This window comes from Physeter macrocephalus, chromosome 4, assembly GCF_002837175.3.
Source record: "Physeter macrocephalus isolate SW-GA chromosome 4, ASM283717v5, whole genome shotgun sequence".
NCBI lineage: Eukaryota > Metazoa > Chordata > Mammalia > Artiodactyla > Physeteridae > Physeter > Physeter macrocephalus.
In genome coordinates, this window is record NC_041217.1 from 75,498,829 (window position 1) to 75,517,915 (window position 19,087).

Sequence of the window (19,087 nt, forward strand, 5' to 3'; positions counted from 1 at the left end):
TGCAGTACTCCTGATTATTCTTTTATTATTTCTGACTGTTCCGTGTTTTTTTTTCTGTGACTGCTGTAACTTAAAGTTTTTGAAACCGAATTGCTTCAAATAAATTGAAGATTTGTTGTTAATTATTAGTTTCACTGTATGACATTCATTTTTTGAACATCACCATTGGGGGCTTTGAAGGTCTTTTTAGAAACAGAATCAGCTTGAAAGTTAACATTGAAAGCTTGGAGGTGATATGAGGTACTACAATGTAATAGTTTAACTCATCAGCTTACTAACTTTTTTTCCAAAGAGCAGAAAAAATTGATTTTCCTTTTGGAATTGCACATTGAGCCAGTACTTTTTGTATTTTGATTTGAAGTAATAACTTATTACCTACAGTTGAAGTAAGTATATCTATAGTTAACTGAAGTGATTATAAACCTCTTGTACACCAAATAGTTTTCTAAAATGAGTCCAAAGTCTCCATTAATACTGTATAATGTTTATCTTCAGAGTCGTTAGGTAATGTAAATATAAATAATTCTTGCATGTTAACCTTGAGTAAATCCAACCTGAATCAAACATTTTTTCTGCTCTCACTTTGGCTTTCCTGTGATAAGTGATTTTTAAAATGTTTCATTTGTAGACAACTCTGGAATCTATTTTATAAAGTCAAGGCATAAGTGTAATGTTAAGTAATGTTTTTATGATTACAGTTTAATATCGAAAGGGTATTTTAATTATGGAATTCTGCTTCCTGACAGATGGAAAATATTGAAGTATATTTCAACTGCAGGAATTATTTATTGAAATTAGTATGGTATTTTTTGGTTTTATGGCTTAAAATATTCAAAGCCTTTCCCCTCTTGGTTAAAGAAGATGGTAGAAATACACTAAAAGGTTTTGGTGGAGGTGTTAGGTAAAGAAGCAATTCTGTGACAGATTGTGAAGGTAAAGAAGCAATTTTGTAACAGATTGTGATTCAAAAATACTTTTAACTATTGTTTATTCCTTGTTCTATATTTTAAAGAGAGGCTTTGGAACACGTGACATTTATTCTCCCTGTTGCTGAAAATTTCCCCTCTTGTTCCTAGTACTGGATGCAATGATATTCTGCAGCTATTGCTTAATAATAGCATTCTACTACTGTATTCCTTTTTCATGTACTAATCAGCCTAAGATTTGAGAACCAGGCTTGGGTAATTTGGCCTGAGGCAGCTACTTGTGTTACTACTAGTCTAATGAAGAGCCCTAACTTGAAGGAGAACAGGTTCTACCACAAAATGGAAATTACAAAATGATTTCCAGGAGAATCTTTAAAAAGGCTTTATATATTGGTAAAATACTTTTATACAAATCTAGCCACTTTTTTGGGTGGTAAGACCCTGAAGCAGGGTTGTCCCATGACAGCAGTTCTGCTTGAGTAGGAATCAGAAGCAAGTATGACTTTCAATTTTATGAATATTTACAAATAATTTAGATTTTTGTTGAGGCATTATTTGTACCTGGTTACTTATAAAATGGACACATCCACATTACTTGTCAATACTGACACAGGCCACCAAATAGGCACACAACACTGGTGAAAACAACTCATTCTAGCTGTTCAAGAAGTGACTTTGTAAACAGTTCCCTATTTTCTCTGATTCTCCTATTAAATACTCAGACTGCACCATCTTGCAGATGAAGGCCATGACCTGTGCCCTCCACTTTAGTTGTAACTTTTCCTGGTTAGACTCACTCCACAGCTCCAGAATTAACTCACAGAGGCTATTGGGTTTCTCCACTGGAAGGCATTTTCTCCCACAGTCGTCTTATCTTGGCACCAAGAAGCCAGTAACAGTGTACTCATTGGAGCTCAGTGTCATTTATATAGACAGCTGTGTCTGAGGAATACTGGGGTTGGTAGAAGAATCTCTAAGTATCGTGGAAGGAACTGAAGTTGGAGCAACTATATTTCTTAAGAACCAATGACAGCAGCAACAGAGGAAGCTAGTGTCTGCAAGGGAAGCAGCAATTACCATCACCCTGCAACTCTAGCAGAAAAGCCAGTGCAGGTTCAGAGCTTTTAGCTGTGCACCCCGCCCCCGTTTTCTGAGAATATTCTGAGTTATGAACAAACTCATTTCTGCAGTGTTGAGGATTTATTATTTGTAGGAAATGAGTGAACTCTTCCTGAACAGGATTCCAGGTGAGGGGTCTTATTTTTACCAAGCTATCCATATTGCGATATGAGGAGGGAAATTTCCTTTTTTTTATTGTTTCGACATATTTGGCATTTTATCCTTTTGCAGTACTGCTTGATTTCCCAATGCCAAGGTGCCTGGGCTGTAAAAGTCAGTTCATGATGGATCAGAACCCTAGAAATCAGCCCCATCCATCTTGCTTTTACTCCATGCCCTTCTCACTTCAAGGATGCCACCTTTAAGACTGAGTTTCTCTAAAGCCTGTTTCTCGTCACACTCCTCTGGGGCGAACCAACCACATCTTGCAGGTAATCTTATCCCAGTATCATTACTTCAGATTCTTGATAGCAGCCTGGAATAAACAGAGCGGGAGATTTTACTTAAATGCTTATATTGAAATAAAGTAGTCTTTCAGGGTATGTCTTTGAGGTTATCTGTGGCAGTCCTATGGGACACTTGCCTCTTTAAATTTTTACCTTAATTTCCCTAATCCTCTACCACTGAGATATAAAGCAGTTTTTCTCTTCCTAGGGGATTGATTTTACAGAAAGGCGCCCTCCAGCGATTCTGGAGTCTCACGCAGTAGGAAGAGGACCTGAGCGTGCTGGGGAGAGAGCACCAGGACTTGAAATTACAGAAATACACTCTAGTTATAGAGAAAAATAAATAAAAAGCGCCAGTCACTTTAGAGTGTGCCACTAATTTGATTCACGGAACACATGGCAGAAAGTTCTGACAAACTAAATTCTTAGATTCAAGAGCGGAGTCAAAAAGCCAGGAAATTACGGACCAACAGGGACCACCCGAATTGCTCTGCAAGGGCGCTTTCCGAAACGCCTCGGATTGGGCCAGAAATGCCGCAACCCGGTCACGTGTTTTCGCCCCGCCCTCCCCCGCCTCTAGATAAACGGGGGCCGGGGCGCCCCCTCGTCTTTCGGTCAGCGAGTTGCGCATGCGTCGGGGATTTGCTCAAAGTCGCGCCGGGGGCTTGGGCGCAAAGGGTCGCGCTGAAGTGTTCCCTCCTCTTCCTCCTCCTCCTCCTCCTCTTCCTGAGTCCGCCAGCTAACGCGGACTGGAACTCTCCCGGAAGGTGGGGTCCTTACGACCTTCCTTTTCTTCACTCACGTTTTACAGCCCTCGCTTAACGGTTTACAGAGCTTCTGTTTCCTTTCTAATTTTCAAATATTGCATGATTCTTAGTCTCACATTCACGAATATCATCCGATTTAACGACTATAAACTGAGATGTGTTATGTCTGTTTTCTAGATCTCTAAATGCGATTCGAGCTGAGGCCACCTTGTGTCTCCCTCTCCTTGTGCCTTTCTGCTTCAAGTTTGCATTTGAGTGACCTTCGTTTGGTGGTGAACTTTGCTTCTTGTCCCTAGGAGTTAGCCTGCTGTGCGGTTCCTATTCCCATTTTCCCTATCTTAAAGCCAGAATTTCTGGATTGATCTGAGCCTTAATAGTTCAGTCAAGTCGGTACCTAAGGACGAATCAATTCTGGAAAATATTAGAGCAACCAACTAACTGGAGGGAAGTCACTAAAAAATGACGCTCAGCCCATATGTAAAATGATAAAGAGCTGTAACATATGTACGATCTTTTCTCTCTCCTAGAATGAAATAACGGTTCTATTGGGGAAATTTTGTAAAGGTCAGTTTGCAGGCTTTTAGTTCAGGCAACTGAATTGTAGTTTGTTAGAAGTGTCTCAAACTATTGAAGAGAAATTGTCATCAAATTATACTCTTTATTGGAATCGGTAAGTCACCTTTCAGAGACTATTTGATTCAGTTTGTCTTGTACACCAGAAAGGTTTCTTTGGAGGTATGGAAAATGAAGGCAAACGAATTCTTGTATACACAATTTTTATAAAAATATTAAAGTATGGGGAATTCCCTGGCAGTCCACTGGTTGGGACAACGCCCTTTCATTGCAGAGGTCACGGGTTCCATCCCAGGTGGGGGAATTAGGAGCCCACAAGCCGTGTGGTGAAGAAAAAAAAAAAGGGTTCATGATTTTACAGAATTAGCAACTATAAATATTAAACCTCAGTAGAACTGATGCCAATCGTTTCTCAGGCATTTTCAATGGCTTTTACAAAACAGCCAAAAAATTGGGTAAAACAAAGGCCATCTTCTTCATTTAAAATAAAAGATGAGAACATACCTGGGTTTTTAGAAGCCAAGATCTTCTGCTGGGTAACAGCATTTCTCAGAAGAGGATTTTCCTTTTGTCAGAAGTAAATATTTAGAAGTTTATTTATTTATTTATCCATGTGTTGAGGGATTGTGTGTGTTTTCAGCATTGTTTTGATACTGCCACAGTACTCAGAAATAATTATTAGCAGAGGAGGTTGATAGTGAATTTTTTTTTTATAACCCATAGGACATTGAGAAGCCACCTGCTGAGAAAGGGGCTTTTGCCATCTGGTCTATGTTATGAAGCCAAATCATTACACTGATCCCATAATAAACCTTTTCTTTTTGTGTCTTCTGTTTTCCCTTCCACCACTGTTTTATATTAGCCTCAGGTTGCTGTTGGAGTTCAGGAACAAATAAGAGGTCATATAATGTAGGTCACTGCATAATGATGAAATATCAATTCTGTAGTCTGTCTCTAAGGCTCTGTCCTTGATAATATAGTGTGCTGTGATGCTTATGAAGCTTTCACTCCACATTAGATATTATTATTTTTAGCTCACATGACTGTATAACTTCACTTTCAGGTTTTTATGTGTTCAATCTTTATAAGCGGCAGTTAACAGATGAAGAAGTGAGGAGGTTATGCACAGTATTTCAAGGCAAGGAGGCCTGTAGCTATGATCAAAGGCAAAGGATGTAGAAAAATGTTCGTTTAACAAACTTTTTAATATCTTTGTTTAAAGCACCTAAGTGCTAGGAAAACAAAGATAAATAATACACAACCCTATCCTTTGAAAAACACAGTCTAAACACAAGATTATGAACTGAGAGAGAAAATGATGGAAGGTAGAGAAATAACTGAGCTGACAGCTTGTGCGCAGGAAGCTCAGAGGATGCCAGAACCTTGACTTGCTCACTTCAGTGAAGGTCTCATCTTCCATTTAGCATGGCTTAATTTTGTCAACGCCAAGTTGATCAGCCTGTGAGGGACAGGCTTGTGCCATGAAAACTCACAAGAGGCTAATGTCTAAACCAGAGGGTTAATTTATTGCTTTATAGGGAGATGGTATAATTACATTGACTGCAGTGTTCTTTTTTTTTTAAGATTTTTTTGATGTGGACCATTTTTAAAGTCTTTATTGACTTTGTTACCATATTGCTTCTGTTTTATGTTTTGGTTTTTTGGCCGCAAGGCATGTGGGATTTAGCTCCCCAACCAGGGATTGAATCCACACCCCCTGCATTGGAAGGTGAAGTCTTAACCACTGGACCGCCAGGGAAGCCCCAGCTGCAGTATTCTTGTTCAGTGTTCTTGTTCAATAGGAATATAATAATATCCACAAATGTGAGCCACAAAAGTAATTTAAAATTTTCTTTTTAACCATATTAAAAAAATAAAAAGAAACAGGTAAAATTAATTTTAACAACATATTTTATTTAACCCAACTTATCCAAAATGTTATAATTTCAACAGGTAATCAAGAAAATTATTACTGAGGTAGTTTATTTATTTATTTCTTCATACAGAGTCTTCAAAATCTGGGGTGGATTTTATACCTACAGCACATGTCAATTGAGATTAGCCCTACTTCAAGTACTCATGTGGCTGTGTGAAGGTCTAGGATATGCCTTTCCTAGAAGAAGTTAACTGGGAGGCCAAGATAATAATCAGAAGACTCTCTGGTGAGCATGGAATAAGAACAGGGGGTGCTGGATAGACTTGAAGGATATTTTATTGGCCTGACAAGCATGATGAACCTACCCTGATCCAGTAGAGTATGCCTTTTTGGTGGTTTTAGAGTTTGTTGCATTTAACATGTCTTGCATCAGCAGTAATACACTGATACTGCCAAATTCTTCTTTTGATTTTATGTAAATCACTTTTGTCTATTAACATTTTATTCAAACAGGTTTAAAATTTTTTTACCTCTTTTATATTTAGTCATATTTGAATGCAGACTAGTCAATATTTGATTTGTATGTTCCTAATCTCTTCAGCCAAATAGTTATTCTTTCATGGGGTTAATACTTTCTACATCTAGCTAATTTCATCCATGATGTGTTTTCTAAAAATAAATATAAATTTATTATAGATGTATTTTAAGAATGTAAATTACAACCATATTACCAACAATTTGGAAAATAGAGAAGAACAAAATTTGCCCCGATACAATAATTGCTTATTACAGTGCATATTTTTATTTAGTTGGGCTCATAGACTGTAAATTTATATTCTGTTTGTTTTTTCCCTTCATGTAATAATACATTTAAAAAAAAGCAGTTTCCCGCATTATTAGAATTTCAAATGAAATGAAATTTCAAAACAAATGGAATTTCAAATGAAATAGAATTTTTTTTTAATGTGTTTAATTCCATATCTGTATACATACACAGATCGGCATGATAGATTTTTAAAAACATCCTTTACATGTAATTGTATGTATTTTATAGCCTTTTTCTTATTGTGATAAAAAACCAACATGAGATCTACCCTCTTAACAAAATTTTAACTGTAAAATTTAACTACATTGTTAACTATAAACACAATGTTGTACAGCAGGTCTCTAGAACTTTTTCCTCTTGCATAATTGAAACTTTATACCTATAGCCTTACTTTAAATTAATATATTAATTAGTTTTTTTTTCCTTTTACACCTGGGTGCCCCAGTGTTGGAGGCCCCTTGTCCCAGACTCCTCCGTAAGGAGTGTGGCTCATCCCACCTATTAAGCAAACCCCAGTCCTCCTCAGTGCTTTCCCTCCTACTCAAGAGTCACAGTGCAGCGCTGCCTCGGCTCAGGGCCTGTGCCCAGGTGTCCGGGACAGGGCTCTGGCTCCGAGGCTGTTCAGCGGCAGGGCAGCCGGAGGCCAGAACGGGGGAGTGAACTGCACACGCAAGGGGCGCAAGTCTCTTCTGGGGCAGTGACGTGAGCCCCTGGCCAGGAACCATGGGGCCCCAAGGTCCAAGGCCAAAGCAACCCAAACGCACGTCGCTGGGGCCAGTTGTTCCTCCCAGCAGTAGTGAGGTGTCTAGAATTCGTCTCAGGAGACCATCGCTGCCTGTACCTGGAGCCTCTCCCCTGAAGGACAGACTCAGGGCACCGGTCTCTCGGACCCAGCCCCACTGCCAGCACCCTGCGATGGGGAAACTGGCCCATTTACCCAAGCCCCTCCATCCGGAAATGTTCTCTTTTCAACAGCATAGGGGACGCCTGCAGGCCGGGTCGAGGGCCAGGGCCTGGTCCGGGTGGGTGGAGTGTGGGGTTTCCCAGGAAGGTAAAAACAGAGTGCAGTTGGAGCGCGCAGGGTATACTTTGTGGATTCGGGTATGTGTGGAGGTGTAAATGTGGGTACAGATGGAGGGGCACGGAGAGAATGGGCTGGGACGCGCTGACTGCGAGAGGTGGCTCAGAGGATGGCGGAATTTGAAATAGAATTTTAATCTGTGGGTATGGCATAATTTATCCAATGCTTTTTGAATATTTAATTTCTCTCTTTTATTATTATTTTTTAAATAAATAACACTCTAGTGAACACCTTGACATTGTGATTACTTCCCCATATTTTAGGATAGTTCCTTACAATAAATTCCCAGAAGTGGAATTTATAGTTTAAAGGATATTTTTTATGACTTTGAATTCCAAAAGGATTTTTAACAAATTATCATTGATGATGAGAGTAACAGTTTTATTTCACTGGTCCTTGTAATGGTTATATCTTTCTTCAAACATTTATTTAACAGGCTTATCCATTTATTTATTCATTATTTATTGAGCACTTGCTGTGTTCCAGCAATGTTCTAAGCGCTCATGACACAGCAGTGAATAAAACAGACAAAAATTCCTGCCCTCATAGATACTCCTGGGTGAAACAATCAACTAGATAAATAAACGAAGTATGTGTGCTAAAGGGAAAAACTAAAGCAGGAAGGAGAATGTGAAGTATCATTGGGGTGAGCATTTTAGAGTGGCTAGTAAAGGTCTCATTGAATAAGTGACAAAATTCTAAAAAATGTTTTAAATTTAAATCACAAACCTACAGAAAACTTGCAAGCATAGTAGCAAAACCTTTTTTTTCCTGAACCATTTGAAAGTCAGTTACTTACCTATATAATCTTCCACCTTCCCCAAATACTTTAGGGTGTCTTTCCTATAAACAAAGACATTTTTTTCTTAACCAAAATGTAACCATCAGTGTTAATAAGGATATTAACACTGATACATTATTACTGTCTTATCCTCCTCCCTCCCCCACCTCCCCCCCTGTCAAATTTTGTCAGCTGTCTCAATAATGCCCTTCATAGCAAAAAGATCCAGTTCTCCCTTATGACTTGTTACATTTAGTTATCTTGTCTCTTTAGTCTCCTTCAGTTTGAAACAGTTTCTCAGTGTTTCTTCAACTTTTATGACCTTGACACTGTTGAAAATTTCAGGCCACTTATTTTGTAGAATAGCCCTTAATTTAGGTTGTCTGCTGTTTCCTTATGATTAGACTTAACGTTATACATTTTTGGCAGGAATATCACAGAAGCAATGCTGTATTCTTGTTGTATCTTATCAGATGGCACATAATTTCTATTTGGCCCATTACTGATACTGTTTACTTTGATCACTTGATTTAAATGGTGTCTTCCAAACTTCTCCACTTTAAAGTTAGTCTTATTCTCGTTGTAATTAAGTATTTTGTGGGGAGATACTTGATGACATTTCTCATCAAATTTTCAGTTTATTTGTCTATGTCTATATGAGCTCATAGTTTCCTGTTTTAATCAGTGAGCTAGTATCATTATTTTGGTGGTAAAACTATTTTCACATTTTCCCGTTGGAACATTTCAAGCTAAGCTTCTGTGTCTTTTCATCACGTCCCGATCATTCTTTGAACATGTCCTTGCTTTCTGGCATACCAAGATGTTCCAGGCTTATCTTGTACTTTCCTGCCCCAACCCTGGAATCAGGCATTTCTCCAAGGAGCCCTTGAGAATGCTATCTTGAAGCCACACTCTGTATGCTAGGTATGCTCATTGCCATTGGCATTTTGCTCCTTCCAAGTACTTTCAGTGGACCGAGAATATTTGTGTATGTATACATTTACATATACATATATATAAACAATATACACATATATTTATTTATACTATGTTTATTTATACTATATTTATTTATACTATAACTATATTGAAAACCATGAGTTCACTTCAATTTCAATCTAACACTTCAGTTTTCATTCTAGTTTTATCCCTTTCCATCTTTGTACCTCTATACTCTATTAGTGAGAAATTAGCTGTCTTTATCCTCAATGTATTTACTTATTTGATCAAACCCTCTGTGTATAAATAATCTCTTCCTCCGCTGCCACCCTGTCCCCTGCCTCGATGCCCTTCTGACTGAATATGGGCTCAATATGGGCTCCACCACTCCATGTAAGCACATCTTCACCCTGCTCAGGTCTCACACCCCATGCCAGGCCACCCCTCTGCATGGGTGCCCTCTTGGTCCTGCTTGGCTCTGACACACCACTATGGGCCAGTGTACCTTGTTCTGCCCCCACTGAATATCTTTAAGACTGAATTGCCAGGAAAAGAAGGAAAGGGGAGGAGAAAAATAAAGGCAAATTTTTAGTAAAGACCCAAAGGAAATTAGAAAGTGAGCTATTTGATATCTTGGTAAGAGCATTCCAGACAAAGAATAGCAAATGCAAAGGCTCTGTGGTAGGAGCATGGCTTGTGTGGTTAGAGGGACACCAAAGCCACGTGGCTAGAAGAAGGTAAGCAAGAGGGATCGCAATATTAGATGGAGTCATGGCGATGGGTGAGGTAGGGTAAGAAGGGAATAGATCATGTAGGGCTTGTAAAGTCTTTGGATTTTACTTTGAATGGTAATGGGCAACTATTGGAGAGCTGAGCAAAGGAGTGAGAGCATCTGCCTTAAGTTTTAACAGGTTCACTCTGGCTACTCTCCTGAGAACAGAGGAAGAGGGGCACGGACAGAAGCCAGCACACTAGTTAAGAGGTTATTGCAATAATCCAGGTGAAAGATGATGGAGGCTTGGATCCTGGTGGGGGTGGGGGAAGTGAATTGAATTCTGGGTGTATTTTGGAGGTGGAGCTGACAGAAATTGCTGACTGATGAGATGTGGCATATGAGAGAGAGGAGTCAAGATGGTACCAAGATTTGTGGCCTGAGCAACAGGAAGAATGGAGTTGCCATCAACTGAGAAGGAGAAGGCTGTAGGAGAAGCTGGTTTGGGGGAGAGAAGCATTATCAGTAGTACAGAATGAGATATATTTGCATTAAGTTTGACTCTGTTGTTAAAAAGTCAAGTGGAGATGGCAAATAGGCAGCTGGATATTCCAATCTGAGTTGGAGATATAAATTTTGGGAATCAGTGATAAATAGATGCTATGTAAAGCCATGAGACTGGTTGAGGTCATTAGGTAATGAGTCTAAATACTATTGAATTCCTAGAGCACTTCAGCATACAGAGGTTGGGGAGATGAAGAGCAAAAGAGCTTAAGAAGGAGCTGTCAGAAAAGTAGGAGGAAAAGTAGGTTAAAATGGTACCTTGTTGTTGCTTTCATTTGCATTTCTTTGGTTACTGGTTGCATGGTCCTTTGTAGATTGTTTATAACCTTTATCAATTAGGCTTCAATGATTTGATTTAAAAAAATCAATTGTATTAATTTTTTATGTAATAGGGATTTTAACCTTTTGTCATATTAGATGAAATATTTCTTCTTTGTCTTTTTGTTGTTATGTGAATGTTTAAAATATTTATGTAGTAAGTCGTGAATCAATTAGTGTTTTTATTTGTTTTTTTTTTTTTTTTTTTTTGCGGTACGTGGGCCTCTCACCGCTGTGGCCTCTCCCGCTGCGGAGCGCAGGCTCCGGACGCACAGGCTCAGTGGCCATGGCTCACGGGCCCAGCCGCTCCGCGGCATGTGGGATCTTCCCGGACCGGGGCACGAACCCGTGTCCCCTGCATCGGCAGGCGGACTCGCAACCACTGCGCCACCAGGGAAGCCCTTGATTTATTTTTATTAACCTTTTTTGTTGTTAACTTTATTTTACTGACTTTATTTTGTTTACCTTCCAGAATTAGTTTTGGTGCATAATGTGAGGTCAGGGTTTAAACCCATTTCCTCAAGTAAAGGGCTCAGGCAATCAACACCAAGTATTATTTGGTTCAAGCAGGAATTCATAATAGAAGGGTCAGCAGGATGCAAGGGGCCATGCACTCACTCTCCAGGAGAGTGGTGTACTTGCTTGAGTGCACCAGGTGTGCTGTGGTCAAACATGGGAGTGGGCTGAGAGTGGAGCTGAATTTGGGTGTCAAATAGCCTGAGCTTGGGTGCCAGCTCTTTCGAGAGCTGCTGGGAACACTAGCTGTCCAGCACTTAGAGACTTTGGAGGAAGGTGAAATCAGGCACCTCCAGATACCAGCCAGCTCATTGTCAGGCAACCCTGGGGGAGCCCCTGGGCCCATTCTTTGGACACTCTTTTTTGTCTCTCCATGCTCCCAAATTGTTAGTTTTTCCAGCACTATTTGTTATTGAATCATCTATCCCTTTGCCAGTGATTTTTGATATCTCCTTTTTAGCATATATTAAATTTTTATGGTTATATTTTACTTACATCTAATTATTTAAAAATATTAATATCATTAACAGCAGGATAGTAAACTTCATGAAGTCAGATTTTAAACATATTAATTTTTTAAAAAAATTAATTTATTTTATTTACTTATTTTTGGCTGTGTTGGGTCCCGTTGCTGTGCGTGAGCTTTCTCTAGTTGTGGCGAGCGGGGGCTAGTCTTCGTTGCGGTGCGCGGGCTTCTCATTGCGGTGGCTTCTCTCGTTGCGGAGCACGGGCTCTAGGCACGCGGGCTTCAGTAGTTGTGGCTCACGGGGTCCAGGGTGCAGGCTCAGTAGTTGTGCACAGGCTTAGTTGCTCTGCGGCACGTGGGATCTTCCTGGACCAGGGCTTGAACCCGTGTTCTCTGAATTGGCAGGCAGATTCTTAACCACTGCGCCACCAGGGAAGCCCAAACATATATGAATTTGATATGCAAAACATATACTCTCATTTAATACAAGAACAGGTTAGAGTTAAAAGAAAGCATTATTTTATGCATTTACTCTTCTTATTTCTGAGAAATCTTAAGTTTTGTCCCTAATATCAATAGACTTTTCTCTCTAGCTTGAGTGCAATGGTTCTCTACAGTAGAGAATTTTCCAATAAAGACAATGCTTAAAATAATGGTTTTCTATTAATTAAAGCATATATTTGCAAGTAGGTTTATTTTCACCTCACTTTTGAATACATTTGAATTGTTGTTATATCTTCTTTTTTTTTTGGCAGTGCCGCTTGGCGTGTGGGATCGAACCCACTCCCCCGGCAGTGGAAGCACGGAGTCTTAACCACTGGACTGCCAGGGAAGCCCCATGTTGTTATACTCTTGAAGGTGAGGCATTTGTTTATTAGTCCTTTATAATTATAGGTGGCTGCTAACATTCTGGTTCATCTTTTTTAAGTACCTAAAAGATGCCCTCTCAGTCGGAAAATAAAATTATCCATTGGAAAATAAAACTAGTAAGATTAATACTGAATACTAAAAATGAGTCTTGCCTATAAATGTAGACTTAGAATCTTAAATAAAAAGACAAGCAAATAAATATTAAAATATATTGAGGGCCTCCCTGGTGGTGCAGTGGTTGAGAGTCCGCCTGCCGATGCGGGGGACGCGGGTTCGTGCCCCGGTCTGGGAAGATCCCACATGCCGCAGAGCGGCTGGGCCCGTGAGCCATGGCCGCTGAGCCTGCGCGTCCGGAGCCTGTGCTCCGCAACGGGAGAGGCCACAACAGTGAGAGGCCCGCGTACCGAAAAAAAAAAAAAAAAAAAAAAAAAAAAATATATATATATATATATATAAAGAATAATTAATCACAACTGAGAAATGCTTATCTCAGAAATTTGAGGATGGCTTAATAATAAGAAATCTAATCTTAAAACACAGAAAATGAAAAATACAAGATCTTTTCAGATGCTGAAAAGATATCTGATAAAAAGTAAACATTCTATTTTAAGTACTTATTAGGAATGAAACAGGATACCTCAACATGATAAAAATATTTTTCAAAATAACAGTATTCTTCTTTCTTTCTTTCTTTTTAAAATTGAAGTATAGTTGATTTACAATGATGTGTTAATTTCTGCTGTAGAGGGAAGTGATTCAGTTATACATATATATACATTCTTTTTTATATTCTTTTCCATTATGGTTTATCACAGGAAATTGAATATAATTCCCTGTGCTATGCAATAGGGCCTGGTTGTTTATCCATTCTTAAAATAACAGTATTATTCTTAATGGCAAAAAAATTAAGGATGTTTCCATTAAGATGAGGAGCAAAATTAAGGAAGCCCGCTATTGCCTGTGCAAATAAATGAAGACCAACCAAATGAGAAAAGCAAAGGCTATTTATTCTGAGCTTGCTATAGCAAAGGAATCAGCCTCTGTTACCTGAGTTTTGTCAATGACTCAAAATCAGGTGCAGAAATGGGAAAGCTTCATAGTGGAAAAAGGGAAGGCTTCAGGTGTGTGCTGATTGGAGGCTGCTGGAGTGGAGAAGCTTGTAGGCAGGCTAACTAGAAATGGGGCGCATCCTGTGTGATTGGTTAGGGGTGCATATTTGGCTTTCTATGGTTGGTCCCACATTGGAAGTGGGGACCAAAATTAGGGAAGCTGTCAGTTATTAATGAAGTCCTGGCCATTTTGAGCCATTTGTTAGAGAAGTTATTGTTTAGCTACTTGGATTGTCACTATACATAGCAACCTGGCTTCCTGCAAGTCTGACATAGCAGGCTAGCTTCCTGGGTTGTTTATTGTAGATAAGGGGTTGGTTTCCTGGGCAGGTGGGTGCAGCTGGTGGGTCAGGTTTCTATTTTCTATATGGTCTGGCCATTATCCATTTTTATATTTAGTCTCTCAGTCACTATAATTTAAAATTGTTTTGAAATTTCTGACTCATGCAATAAGATAGTAAATAAATAAGTCGTTTAAATCCAAGGGGAAATAGATGATAGAATTTTTATGTTAAACTGAACATTTGAATTAATAAAGTAGTTCAGGAAAAAAAATCACTCTACTATTCTGGCAATAATTAGGTAGAAAATGTAATGAAAAATATCTCATTCACTATATCAACAAATAAAATTCATAGGCATGCTTTTATTGAGGAATGTGTTTGACCTATATAATCCAAACTATCAAATTATTAACAGAGAGAAAAAATATTGGAAACACCCTTTAATAGAAACACCCTTAGTTTTTCACCACTGAATGAAAGGAGAGGCATGCTAAGTTTTGGATGGAAACCCTAAACATTTTGAAGATTTCACACCATCTTAAATCAACTTAAAAATTCAATACAATTCCCATTTAAATTCCTTATGGAGTTTTTTTAGGGGGCAACTGAAAATTTTTTATAAAGTTAGTCTAAAAGAGTAAACAAAAAGACCAAGACAAGTTTATTCATTCAATAAGTACTTATTGATTTCTGTGTTCTAAGCCCTAGGGATACATCTGTGAATAAGGTGTTACAATTTAAAAGTAATCAGGTGTAAGTATGTGTTATCTTCTCTTCTTATGAATTGTTATTATCATTAACAAATGTAATTTTATGAAGATAATAAGACGTAGACCTGATGTTAAAAAATTAGTGTTGGGCTTCCCTGGTGGCGCAGTGGTTGCGCGTCTGCCTGCCGATGCAGGGGAACCGGGTTCGCGCCCCGGTCTGGGAAGATCCCACATGCCGCGGAGCGGCTGGGCCCGTGAGCCATGGCCGCTGGGCCTGTGCGTCCGGAGCCTGTGCTCTGCAACGGGAGAGGCCACAGCAGAGGGAGGCCCACATACTACAAAAAAAAAAAAAAAAAAAAAATTAGTGTTAAAAATTTTTAAAGAAATCAAGTTAAAATAAAATGTGTTATTTTTTTTCTTACTAAATTCCTATTATAGCATAATATTGCTTTTTAAAAGCAGGTATATTAAAATGATAATTTAAAATTCTCATTAGATTAACAAAATTAAAAAAAATCCTTATTACTGAAATATATTTAGATAGGATTATTTCTAATAATTTATTCTAAGGAAATAATCTGTAAAGCAGATAGTGAGTGCACTGGGATGTTCACTGCAGGGTTAATTATGTTAAGGAAAAACTGGAAGCGGCCTAAATGTCTAAAAGCAGAGTAATAGTAAATTATTCTTTACTCATAAGTAGGATATTATGGTGTTTTGAAATAATTTAAATGAAAAAGGGAAACACTGGAGTTGAAAGGAACATTGGTAATCATAGCTTCTTCATTTTACTAGATAGTCTGGAGAGGTAAAGTGATTTGCCCAAGGGTACACAGTAAGGAAGTATGCATTGTGGTTACCAGCATGGGCTCTGGAGTAAACTGACCTGACTTCGAATCTTTACCATTTACTAGTATTATGAAGTTGGGGCTCATATGATCCCTGAGACTTAAGTTCCTAATTTGTAAAATGGAGATTATAATAATAAGGCTTTGTGAGAGTTAAATGTACCTGTTGCACATCAAGTCCTTAATAAATATTTGTTATTAATATGCATGTAATATAATAAAGAATATATCTAGTCTTTGTCGCCAGTTCCTGGCACAAGCTTCAAAAACTTGGAATTTCCTGAGTATCTTTTGTTATTCATTACAAGCCCCTTTCTACCATACCTGAATTTATGCTAATGAAATGACTCTTGGTGGGCCCTTAAATAGTTTCAAGTGAGGGACTGGCCATATCAGAAAGACCTAGCACATGATTAAAGGATTGGAACTTTCAACCCCACTCCCCTAACCCCCACTCCCAACCTTCTGGGAGGGGAGAGGGACTGGAAATTGGATTCAGTCACGTGGCCAGTGATTTAGTCAATCATACCTATGCAGTGAAACCCCAATAAATATTCTGGATCTGAGGCTCAGTGGAGCTTCCTGGTTCATAGACACATTAATGTGCCAGGATGGTGATGCCCTGGATTGCATAAGGAGAAGGCATGGAAACTCTGTGTCCCCCTTCTCCCGTCCCCCACCCCAGACCTTGTCCTATGTTTCTCTTCCATTTAGCTATTCCTGAATGGTATTTTTTATAATAAAATTGTAATTGTAACTACAGTGCTTTCAGTGAATTCAGTGAGTTGTTCTGGCAAATTATCAAACCTGAGGGGTTGTAAGAAACCCAAGAATTTGTAGTCAGCAGATGTACAGGTGGCTGGTGTCTGAAGTGGCATCAATCTTGTGAAGGACTTTGCCCTTAACTTGTGGGGTCTGCACTAACTCTCAGTAGATAGGGTCAGAGTCAAATTGTAGGACACCCAGTTAGTGTCAGAGAACTGGTGTTAAAATGCAATACAACTGGGCTTCCCTGGTGGCACAGTGGTTGAGAGTCCGCCTGCCGATGCAGGGGACACGGGTTCGTGCCCCGGTCCGGGAAGGTCCCACATGCCACGGAGTGGCTGGGCCTGTGAGCCATGGCCGCTGAGCCTGCGCGTCCGGAGCCTGTGCTCCGCAACGGGAGAGGCCACAGCAGTGAGAGGCCTGTGTACCGCAAAAAAAAAAAAAAAAAAAAAAGCAATACAACTAACATACTAATGATAATAATTGTACCACTATTCTCCGAGTCCTCAAATTCAGTCTTACCTAACTCTTATCTCCTATAACCAGTCTCTCTTGTATGTCCTATTCTTTTTTTTTTTTTTTTGGTATGCGGTCCTCTCACTGTTGTGGCCTCTCCCGTTGCGGAGCGCAGGCTCCGGACGCGCAGGGTCAGCGGCCATGTCTCACGGGCCTAGCCGCTCCGCGGCATGTGGGATCCTCCCAGACCGGGGCACGAACCCGTGTCCCCTGCATCGGCAGGCGGACTCTCAACCACTGCGCCACCAAGGAAGCCCTGTCCTATTCTTTATAAACCTTATGAGACCATTTTATTTGAGGCATCACAAACACGTTCTATTCCTAAAGTAACTCTTTGTATGTTATTTTGTCTTTTTCGCACGTGAATTTTACATAATAATGATAACTTAATTTTCCCAAATGGATAGTTTCATTAGTAATACTCTTTTACCTAAAAATATTCTGCGGGGGAATTCCCTGGTGGTCCAGTGGTTAAGATACTGGGCTTTCATTGCCGGGGCCTGGGTTCAATCCCTGGTTGGCTAACTAAGATCCTGCAAGCTGCACGGCGTGGCCAAAATAAATAAATAAATAAATAAATTTATGAAAAAACCAATTCTGTGGCACAACCCATTGCTTATTCATCAAGGTCTTCTACAACTCTTTCCTGTGTTATTTTCATTCTTCCCCCAGATGTAGTCTACTTTCTAGCCACATTGAACTTCTCATTACCATATGTTGTGGGTTGAATTGTGTCCCCCCAAAACACATGTCCGAGTCCTAATCCCCAGTACCTGTGAAAGTGATCTTATTCGGTAATAGAGTCTCTGTAGATGTAATCTTTGTAGATGTAGTTAAGATGAGGTCATCCTGGATTAGGGTGGGCCCTAATCCCATATGACTGGTATCCTTATAAGAATAGGAGAAGAGACACAGACACACATGGAAGACAGTCATGTGAAGAGAGACACACACAGGAGAATGTGATGATGGAGGCAGAGATTGGACTGATGTGTCTATAAGTCAAGGAACACCGAGGATTTCAGGCAACCATGAGACGCTAGGAAGAGGCAAGGAAAATTCTCCTCTAAAGCCTTTAGAGAGAGCATGGCCCTGATAACACCTTGATTTTTTATATTTATCGTTCAGAACTATGGGAGAATAGATTTTTGTTATGTCAAGCCACTTAATTTGTGATACTTTGTTACAGCACCCCTTGGAAAACAGTATACCATATCTCTCTGGTTTTGGTCACACTTTCCCCTTTGCCTGGAATGTCCCCCATCTCTATTCACTAAGATCCTATCCATCGTCAGGGCAGTTTCTTTTATGGATCCCTCTGGATACAGTCTTTCTCTAACATATCCTTGGATTGCTTGTCTAGAGGTCCCACATTATGTGGCTGTTAGTCTCTTATCATCATTCTTCCAGTCCCCACCAAATTGAAACTCCTGGAGGGCAGGAATTGTCTTTGCATCTTCCACCTTTTGCAGCAGTGCCTTGTTTATAATGCTTGTTTAGAGTTTTAAAATTCCTTAGTTATCAGTTGCCTCATTACAGAAGTACAAGAAGGGAAAAATTTCAAGTATAGGTTAAAAATAGCTAGAGTTTACTTTTCTTGAAATATTTTTCCTTAAACTCATACTTTACTTGTTGCACTTTTATGTAACTTTATGTTACATAAACCATAAAGTTCTCTAGAGGCATTTTACCATATCACAGAAGGAGAAAAAATAAATTGTGTAAAGCATTCCATAAGAGAAATACAGTAAAATCTCCAAATTACTATATATATATGTAATCTATATATTGCCAATTCAGATTAAACTGCTTAGTACAAAGGACACCTTGATGCCCAAAGTGATGCCAGGTGAAAATAAAGAAAATGTTCTGTAACGAATTAATTTACTCTGTAGACACTATTTTTTTTTTTTTTTTTTTTTTTTTTTGCGGTACGCGGGCCTCTCGCTGTTGTGGCCTCTCCCGCTGCGGGGCACAAGCTCCAGGCGCGCAGGCTCAGCGGCCATGGCTCACGGGCCCAGCCGCTCCGCGGCATGTGGCATCTTCCCAGACCGGGGCACGAACCCGTGGCCCCT

General features: G+C 39.5%; 1 long non-coding RNA gene across 3 annotated transcripts in view; it reads left to right on the plus strand.

Moving 5' to 3' along the window:
- Positions 1-3,105: 3,105 nt before the first annotated feature.
- The window catches only part of LOC112062233 (uncharacterized), a 56,834-nt gene continuing 40,852 nt past the window's right edge, over positions 3,106-19,087 (plus strand). The window contains exons 1-4 of one of the 3 annotated variants that reach the window (XR_003679502.2): positions 3,106-3,258; positions 3,786-3,822; positions 5,838-5,993; positions 12,666-12,768. This is a non-coding gene — a long non-coding RNA (uncharacterized lncRNA). Of the gene's footprint in view, positions 3,259-3,785; positions 3,823-5,837; positions 5,994-10,772; positions 10,852-12,665; positions 12,769-19,087 lie in introns of all 3 variants that reach the window. The other 2 variants (XR_003679503.2, XR_002890629.3) reach the window with 2 other exon arrangements.